Here is an 8,888-nt window from a genome sequence, read left to right as displayed (position 1 = left end):
GAAAGAAGATGATTTTTTGGATTTTACATTATTTTCTCGGACGAGTTTATATGTAAAAGCTTTAACAGGTGTAATAACGGGCCTTTTGATTACCATGTGATGTACGTAAAAATCCGACATTATGCCCAGTTCGTTAAGCGGGCTTGACTATATTTTGCTATTTCGCCAGCTGAGAAACATTTTTTCTCTCTTTTCTATTGTAGAGAACTACGGTGATGCGGGATTTCAACGGATTACTAAGCGTTACAAGAATCATTTTACTCGCGTGCGTTGTGTACCTCACGACGAAAGGTTATTAGACGTAATAAACTGAAATTTGAGTTAGTCCATGAACGGAACATTGTTAAAATAACCAGCGCCCATGGGGAATTATATCATATTCAAAAAGAGAAAAGGGGTTGATGTAGGTAGTATTCAAGAGAGTGACTCCCGCATCCTTGATCGGAAAACAGCGGCTGACATCATACACCTCGATATGTCACTACCTAAAAGAATTATATAAACGGCCCAGTGCGATGGGAACTGTCAACTTCAACTCAGTTTAAGCTGCTTTACATCAATGACTGGCAGATAATGAACGGCGCATTCGGCCTCCGTGTCCACGCCGCCTTCGTCGACGACCGACCAGAGTTGATGGTTCGACCGATTGTGCGATTGTCCGGCGTTGCATCGGTCCTCATTGAGATATACCGGTTTTACTGTTTGCTGTGGTATTCGAATAAAACGTCATCATATCATCACTTATTAGTTAACGGAGAACAGAAATCAATCGGTTTTGGTAGTTACCATTACGGTATGCTTTATAGAAGTTATACGATAAATTGTCCTCTGTCGGACTTACTTGTTCCAAGTTTCGTGTCCGTCATTTCCGAGCCACATGAAATGCCAACCAAATTCTTACCTGTACAAGTCTCGGAGAAGCCTTTGAAAAGGCGGGACTACTCTGCCTGCGTTAGCTACATGTACCTACGGCGATTTGAATCCGTACAGATTGATAGAGTGGATGGAGCTTATACGTATTTTAGGGGTGAAAAGCGTCAGCATATACAACAACACTATCGGCGCCAAGGCGGATAAAGTTTTCAGATATTATCGGGAGTTAGACTACGTCGACTATCGCAACATCGGGACGCCACTGGGTGACGGCTTGCATGAATCGATGCTTTGTGTGAGAAGGCGAGTATCAACGAATGTTTTTTGAGGAACATGTACAAAACGAACACATCGTAGTCGTCGATACTGACGAAATTATCATACCGCAACTACCCGAACATAAAACGTACGCGCAGATTCTGCATTATCTGAGTACAAACAGATCCTTATCCAAATTATACGTTTCGAAATGCCTTCTTCTTGACCACTACCAGAATTACAGAGTGGAAGATGACCTGGTTACGCTTTACGTGCTTCATCGTCTCCCAGCCAGCCGGCCGGGCTGGTGGGTCAAGTCGATATTGAATCCCAGCACGTGTGCGCGTGCGCACAATCACTTATGCTGAGAGGTGACGAGAAAACACGCAATGAAAGGGGTTAAAACTCGCGTTGACAAGGGGGCTGCTTTAAATCAGCACTACAAAAGGTGTATGGTAGGTAAAAGCGAATGTGAAATAGGGGAAAATGCTACTATGTATTCACCAGTGATAGTGGACAAGTACGGAAAAGAACTTATCAACTCTGTTGACAAAATATTAGCAGACATAAAACGTTTCATGCCACATATCACAATTTCACCACGTAAAAATAGTCTCGTTGGATAAGATTTCAATGCTCTTCCGTTGGTGGCCTTACATAGACTTTTTGGTTACTTCGAAATACTGGAAACGGGAAATTTGTATGCAGTGCCGGACATAAGGAAGGTAAAGTTGTTTTTGAGAAATTACTGTCTGAATTATTTCAAATCTTTCTAATAATTTGCTGTGTGAATCAGACCCCCTACCATAGGTAATAACTGATATTCTGGGCTTTGTTGTATGGAATGGTATAAACCTTATCCCCAGTAGATTAACTAAAAGTCATTTTGAATTGAGTCATCCCCGTGTCAATCTTAACACATTCCATAAAAATCCTTTGCATTTCAACTGATTATGTTGTAACAAGGGCCATTCCAGAAATGTATCCGCAATTGATGGTAGTGTGAATAAGAGTCATGATATCCCTATATACATGTAGATGGTAGAGATGGTATCAAGGTCTGGTCACGGTCGGGGCGTCGAGTATTGTTAATCAATAAAGACTTCAGCATATATAGGGCAAATGCCATAAAATTGTACTTTCCGCGATTTCTTAACCAGAAGAAACTTTAATATACATATGACGACCTGAGATGTTACTTATTGAAAAAAAGGAGCACGAATTAGCCGTAATAGTTAGCGGAATAGTCATCTATTTATCCTTCACTCCGTGCATATAGTTCATATACAACCCGCGGATGGCGCTATTTATGATGTTAACTAAATACTCTCATGTATAATGAATTACTAAACTGTGAAAATAAGTCAATGCGTACGAAACTAGCCAAGTACTTAGATAACTGTATTTTTAACTGAAAATTGTAGTGATCAGTCTGTGTTATTTTGTGTCTTTCCTGTATTGTACTTTTTATGTGTGATCTTTTTAGACCCCCAACTATCAATTTTATCTTATCTTAGCTTACGGAGCAATAAAGATTGTAAAACTTGACAACTTCGTGTACGGATCATTTTGATGGAGAAAAAGGTAAAATAAACACCACATATGACAATCAACACAAGCACGTGTGCGTGCTAGTTAGTGTATAATCGATAAAATAAACACCATTTGTTAACCGTATTCACTGGCCTTACAGTGCTACTCACTTATACGATTATCATGTCATATACAACGGTAGCAACACTATACAATGGTAAGAGTTTATTAATTCAAATCACTCCCAAAACGATAAAATATCGCATGAAATGTCTAGTGAAATGACTGGAAGCCGCGATCGTTTGTCAGAGATGACGTCAGAAACACGCTCCTGCTAAGATAAACAATAACAGTGAGCACGTGCTGAAATAGCCGATTTAAAAGTCATATTTCTAAGTAGCCTAATGGCTGAACCAAAGTTCAAACCAGTGACCAGTGTCAGCAACGTCGAATTCAGTTTACTGCGGTGTAATGTTGCCAAAACGTCCAGAGAGCAATCATTTCTGCCATCCGTGGTCTGAGTGACAATGGGTTAGCATATTTGTACAGTAGAACTGGCGTACGGTAAGTCGGACAGCTTTGAGTTGGAAGATAGGCTCAGTCGGCCGAAATTCCAAGGTCCCGTTTTTTTAGTTCATTTTCCTATCTCATAGTCGGATTCTAGAAGTCGGAACTTCGGCTATGTCGGCTAAAATATTAAGCATTTCAAAGCAATGGCTAATTTCAGTTCTTTTTAAATGATCGTTACTGGTGCTCAGCGTCTATATATAAACTGGTGGATCGATCTTTCTGTCATGTTTAACGCATGTTTGCAATATTAGTCGTCTATAGAATAGAGTATTGACCCCGTGTCACTCAGTTTTTAAGGTTAAGGGTCTTAATTTGTTACAAATTTGGATTTTCCTTAGAAAACCCCCAAAATCCGTCTTACTCATAATCGGAATTTTTCGAAGGCCGACATTTTCCCGTGGCCCCAATTAAATATGAATTATTTCACTCGTTAATCAATCGTTACTTTTTATGTTAAAAATTGATTTTTTATCATTCGAAATCTATATTTGATCTTATTTTTCTAGATTATTATGTTGGACAGTAGTACTTCTTATTTGCTTCCATTTTAATATCAAATTTTTTATTAAAATTGATTTTAGAAGTTATTCATATTCATATATATGAATATTTTAAGAGTAATAGGGATAATGGGGGTATATAACAAAGGTTGAGGGGTCGAAAAATAAATTCGAGTGTGCTTGAATTTATTTTCGACCCTTCGACCTTTGGTATGAACCCCCATTATCCCTATTACTCACAGCACCTCGATCCCAGCCACTTAATATAAGGGTAATCCACGCAGATACACAGTCCCTCGATTGCAGCCACCTTACCGACTTACGTCAAGTTCTCGTGTATATTTCACCATCGCTCCAAAGGCTGTCTATTCCCATTTAGACAATTTTTTCTTTATGATTTTTTTTATCCATTCATCAATGGATATAGTGTTTTTCCTGTGGTCTTCAGGTTCTTTCACGTACTTTAAACGTATACTTAATTTTCACCCTTACGTACGTAGTTTGAAAGTTATTTTCGTTTACTATCCACAAGTTGAAGGAAACTCAACGTAGTCGATCAGTTTTGTTTGCTGCGAATCTTCAACTATCAGCTATTCGTCGATTTTCCGATTTCTTTGAAGAAATCTTTCTCATTTTTTCTTCGGTAATTGTTGAATTTTCACCTTCGGTAGATTTCTCTGAACGACACTTTGTTCAATCTTTTGCCACATGAGCTTACCTTTTCCTTTGCATCGCATTGGATTTCGATAATGTGACAAATAATGTATTGATTTTTACCGTTTCTCATAAATATTCAGTAGAAATGCAATGCAGCGGATTACAGTATACATCATTTCTAACAGTCGCGCATCTAGACCTTTTGCATGACACTTATCGTATTGTATAAGGCGCACTTTTCATTTTCCGAAAAAAACATGAACATTGTATTCAAATTTCGAAAAATCTTTATTTTCAATTTATTTTTTACCTGACTTTTTGGAGGCCACTTTGAAAATTCTAGGGGGTTCGTTCGCTACACGGATGGATTAACGCATGGATGCTGAGTTACATCTAGTATAACTGCTTCGTCGTAACAGGCGGCGGTCCATTAAATCCAGGCTCTTTTTTTCTACATTTTGTGGGGGGGGGGGGGTGGGAATAGGCCATCTCCGTCTCTCCAATGAAAATGAGCCATGCCCATGGTGCTACCCTACGTCCACTCCTGGATCCGATCCTAACGGCATATACACCAACTAGTTCAGGATATATGCAACTACTGTAGTAGTAGCTTATGAAGACACGCCCGCAGTGTGGAGTGTTCTGCACAGTCAGTCTTACCTTGTAATTCACATCTTGAATCTTATCTTTTAAATGAAAGTATTTGTCTTAATTTTCATAAAATTGTTTAAATCAGGGAATAATATTTGTTAGAAATTGCAAAGGTTACGTTGTTGATATTGCGGTAGTAATAGGGGAAATAGGCTTTCAGATCAAAGGTCGAAAGGTCGAGCTCATAAAAAATGAAAAAATATGAAAATAACAACAATTTCTACTTGAATTAGTCGCGAAACTCATAAAAATGAAAAATAATTCTCGCACGCTCGAATTTATTTTTCATTTTTTATGAGTTTCACTCCTAATTCAAGTAGAAATTATTGTTATTTTCATATTTTTCATTTTTCCTCACTCGCCCTTTCAACCTTTAATCTGAAAGCCTATTTCCCCTATTACTCTTAAAATATTTATATACATGAATAAAATATATATGAAAAACATATAAATTGATAGATTATTCAATATAAAGTGTTCGTAGAAAAGCTCTTATAGATAGATATATAGATATATATTAAACATATTTCAATATTTATATTTGTATGAGTTAGATTTTTAAACATAAAAAGTGTTAGTTAAGTGTGAGTGAAATAATTCATATTTAAAACAGTGAATATTTATATTTATATGTGTTAAATTCTTGATTTTTAAACATAAAAAGTGTGGGTAAAGTGTGAGTGAAATAATTCATATTTAAAACAGTGAATATTTGTATTTATAAGCGTTAAATTCTTATTTTTTAACATAAAAAATGTGAGTAAAGTGTGAGTGAAATAATTCATATTTAAAACAGTGAATATTTATATTTATATGTGTTAAATTCTTATTTTCAATATAAAAGTAACGAGTAATTAACGAATGAAATAATTCATATTTAAAACAGTGAATATTTATATAATTATGTGTTAAATTCTTGATTTTTAATATAAAAAGTAACGAGTAATTAACGAGTGAAATAATTCATATTTAAAACATTGAATATTTATATTTGAATGAGTTTTAATAAAACTTTTGTTATAAAAATGAAGAAAGAAGAAGAAGAACCCAACTTTAAAATCGAAATCAATGAAACCAATAAATCATTTTCACAGTTTAACATTAAAAATTATATTTCAGCAACAAATTTAGTGTCCGCAAGACATTATATATTGAAAATATTACTGTAATTAATCAAATATTATCAAATGAAACATATTTAATTACTGAACTTATTGATACTTTTGATAATGGTGTTAAAAATCCTAAAATGTTCAATACAGTTTTTAATTTTAAAGGAACTTTAGATGAAAACATAATACATATTCTTAAAACTCCTTTCAATGAAAGAAAAAGTGATATAATACTTTCTAAAGATTACAATGATTTGATTAACTTAAGAATTGAAAAAAGACAATTATATTATTTCAATTTTGATAATAAACAAATTATCTATAATGAAAATTCATCAAATATTGGTATTCAATGTGAATCAGTTAATAATAATTCTTATAAAGATATTGCAATTCAATGTGATTTAGAAAATGAATTCAAAAGATTTAATCCTAATGAAAAAATGCATTGTTATTGCGGAGGTAAATATTCAAAATCACATAAATCAAAGCATTATCAAACAATTAAACATAAAAACTGGTGTAAAGAGGAACAATTCTACATTAAAAATAAATTAAATAGTCAAATAATTATTGAATTGAGTTAAATGATTTAAATATCTAATAGACTGTTAAAATGATAAATTTTTTGACAGTTAAAATGATAAATTGTTTGACAGTTGAAATGATAAATTGTTTGACAGTTGAAATGATAAATTGTTTGACAGTTGAAATGATAAATTGTTTGACAGTTGAAATGATAAATTGTTTGACAGTTGAAATGATAAATTGTTTGGCAGTTGAAATGATAAATTGTTTGACAGTTGAAATGATAAATTGTTTGACAGTTGAAATGTTAAATTGTTTGACTGTTAAAATGTTAAATTGTTCGACTGTTAAAATGTTAAATTGTTCGACTGTTGAAATGTTAAATTGTTAGACTGTTAAAATGTTAAATTGTTCGACTGTTGAAATGTTAAATTGTTAGACTGTTGAAATGTTAAATTGTTTGGCTGTAAATTTAATTGTTATTTGATTTAATCATTTAAAAGTTTAATATTTTAAAAATGATTATAAAATATTTAGTTACAAACTAGCAAATATTTATTAATTTTCTAATTTCTTTCTTAAATAAATGGATGGTTTCATCCCAACTGGGAAAAGTGATTTGAAACATTATTTAGTAGCAGGAGGATTAATATTGGCTGCGCTTTTCTTTTATTATGAAAATATCAGTAAGGATTTGATTAATGAAAATATAAAATTGAGTAAGAAATTAAAGAAGTTAAATGGAAACAATCACAGAAAAAATAACAATAAAAAAATTAATGATTTAAATGATTTGGAGGATTAAAACAGCATCTTTTAATTTAATTTGTTCTATATATTTTGACTATAAAAATGAGTGAAAATAAGGTATTAGAAATATTACATCTAATGTATAAAAATCAACAGAATATTAGATCAATTATTATGATTTCAGGTTTATTTTCATTCTCAGTTTATGCTATAAAACAGTTGTTAGAATTCTATGATTGCTGTAAAATTAGATACACTGAATTAATAGAAAATATAAATTATATTTCAGATAGATTGAATAATATTAAATGCTGTGAAATATGCAATAAAAGATATAAAAATAAAAAATCATTAAGGAATCACATGTATATTCGTGAACTTGATGAAAAATTATATGAATCAAAATAAGAAATCGACTGTTAAATTAGCTGAAAATATAAAATATATTAGTTGAAATGTATGAAAATGAGTAAATTATATTTATGTTATAAAAGGAGGGTTGAGGTATCAATGTATTGAATACGTATTAAATACGTATCAATGTATTAAATACGTATTCAAGTATGAGTAAGAATCAAAGATTCTTGCCATACATAGATTAATAAATAGTTTTATCATACATATTTCTGTTTCAATATCTATTTATCTCACAGATTTTATTATGAATATTTGGAAAAGTATAAATCATATTCATATATTATTTTAGTTGAATTCTAGTCAAATGTAAAGTAATTTGATATCAATAAGAAATATTAGAAAAACATTAGAAAAACAATACAATTGAATAAGTTAGTATTATTTAGTCAGAGTTAAAGAAACCTATTATAATTCTTATTGAATCTATTCAATAAATCGAATCGCAATCACTATGCAACACGTGGCACCAAATTCACGGGACCATGAAGAAATACAAATACAGCTAGACTCCACTTGCCTCGTATCTATCGAGAACAATTAATTCTCCCCGAGGTACGCGTATATGTATTCCAGGGCAATCGGAGCAGGGAAAAGTTCTCATCACGAGGCAATCTAATTTGGAATAAACGGAGTCTACCGTAACCTTTTGTAGGGATTCCTTTGAATTCGGATCGGTTTTGAAAAATCTGCGCTCATTCGAACATATCGTATCATATAATATCACATAATATCATATCATATCATCATTTACCGTCAATTGAAGGCCTGTAAAAGCCTGTGACAAGACAGCCTCTTGCTTTGAAACTAATTGTACTCGTGAGGTAGGCACTTAAGGTGCCCTCTCAGTGTTCCTTTTTTTATGAGGATGCTGTCATGAGATTAATGTCTATCCTTTTACTTAGTGATTAAAAGTTGTTTTTTTTAAATTTCGTAGTCAAATTTCATTTTTAGAAGTCCTAATGGCTATTCTTTTTCTGCGCTTAGTGTAGCCCTGATTTCTCTCTGTTGTTTATTTACGTGGCTGATTCACAGGGCAGTT

This window comes from Tubulanus polymorphus, chromosome 6 (genome assembly GCF_964204645.1).
Source record: "Tubulanus polymorphus chromosome 6, tnTubPoly1.2, whole genome shotgun sequence".
Taxonomy (NCBI): domain Eukaryota; kingdom Metazoa; phylum Nemertea; class Palaeonemertea; order Tubulaniformes; family Tubulanidae; genus Tubulanus; species Tubulanus polymorphus.
This window is presented reverse-complemented; position numbering follows the sequence as displayed.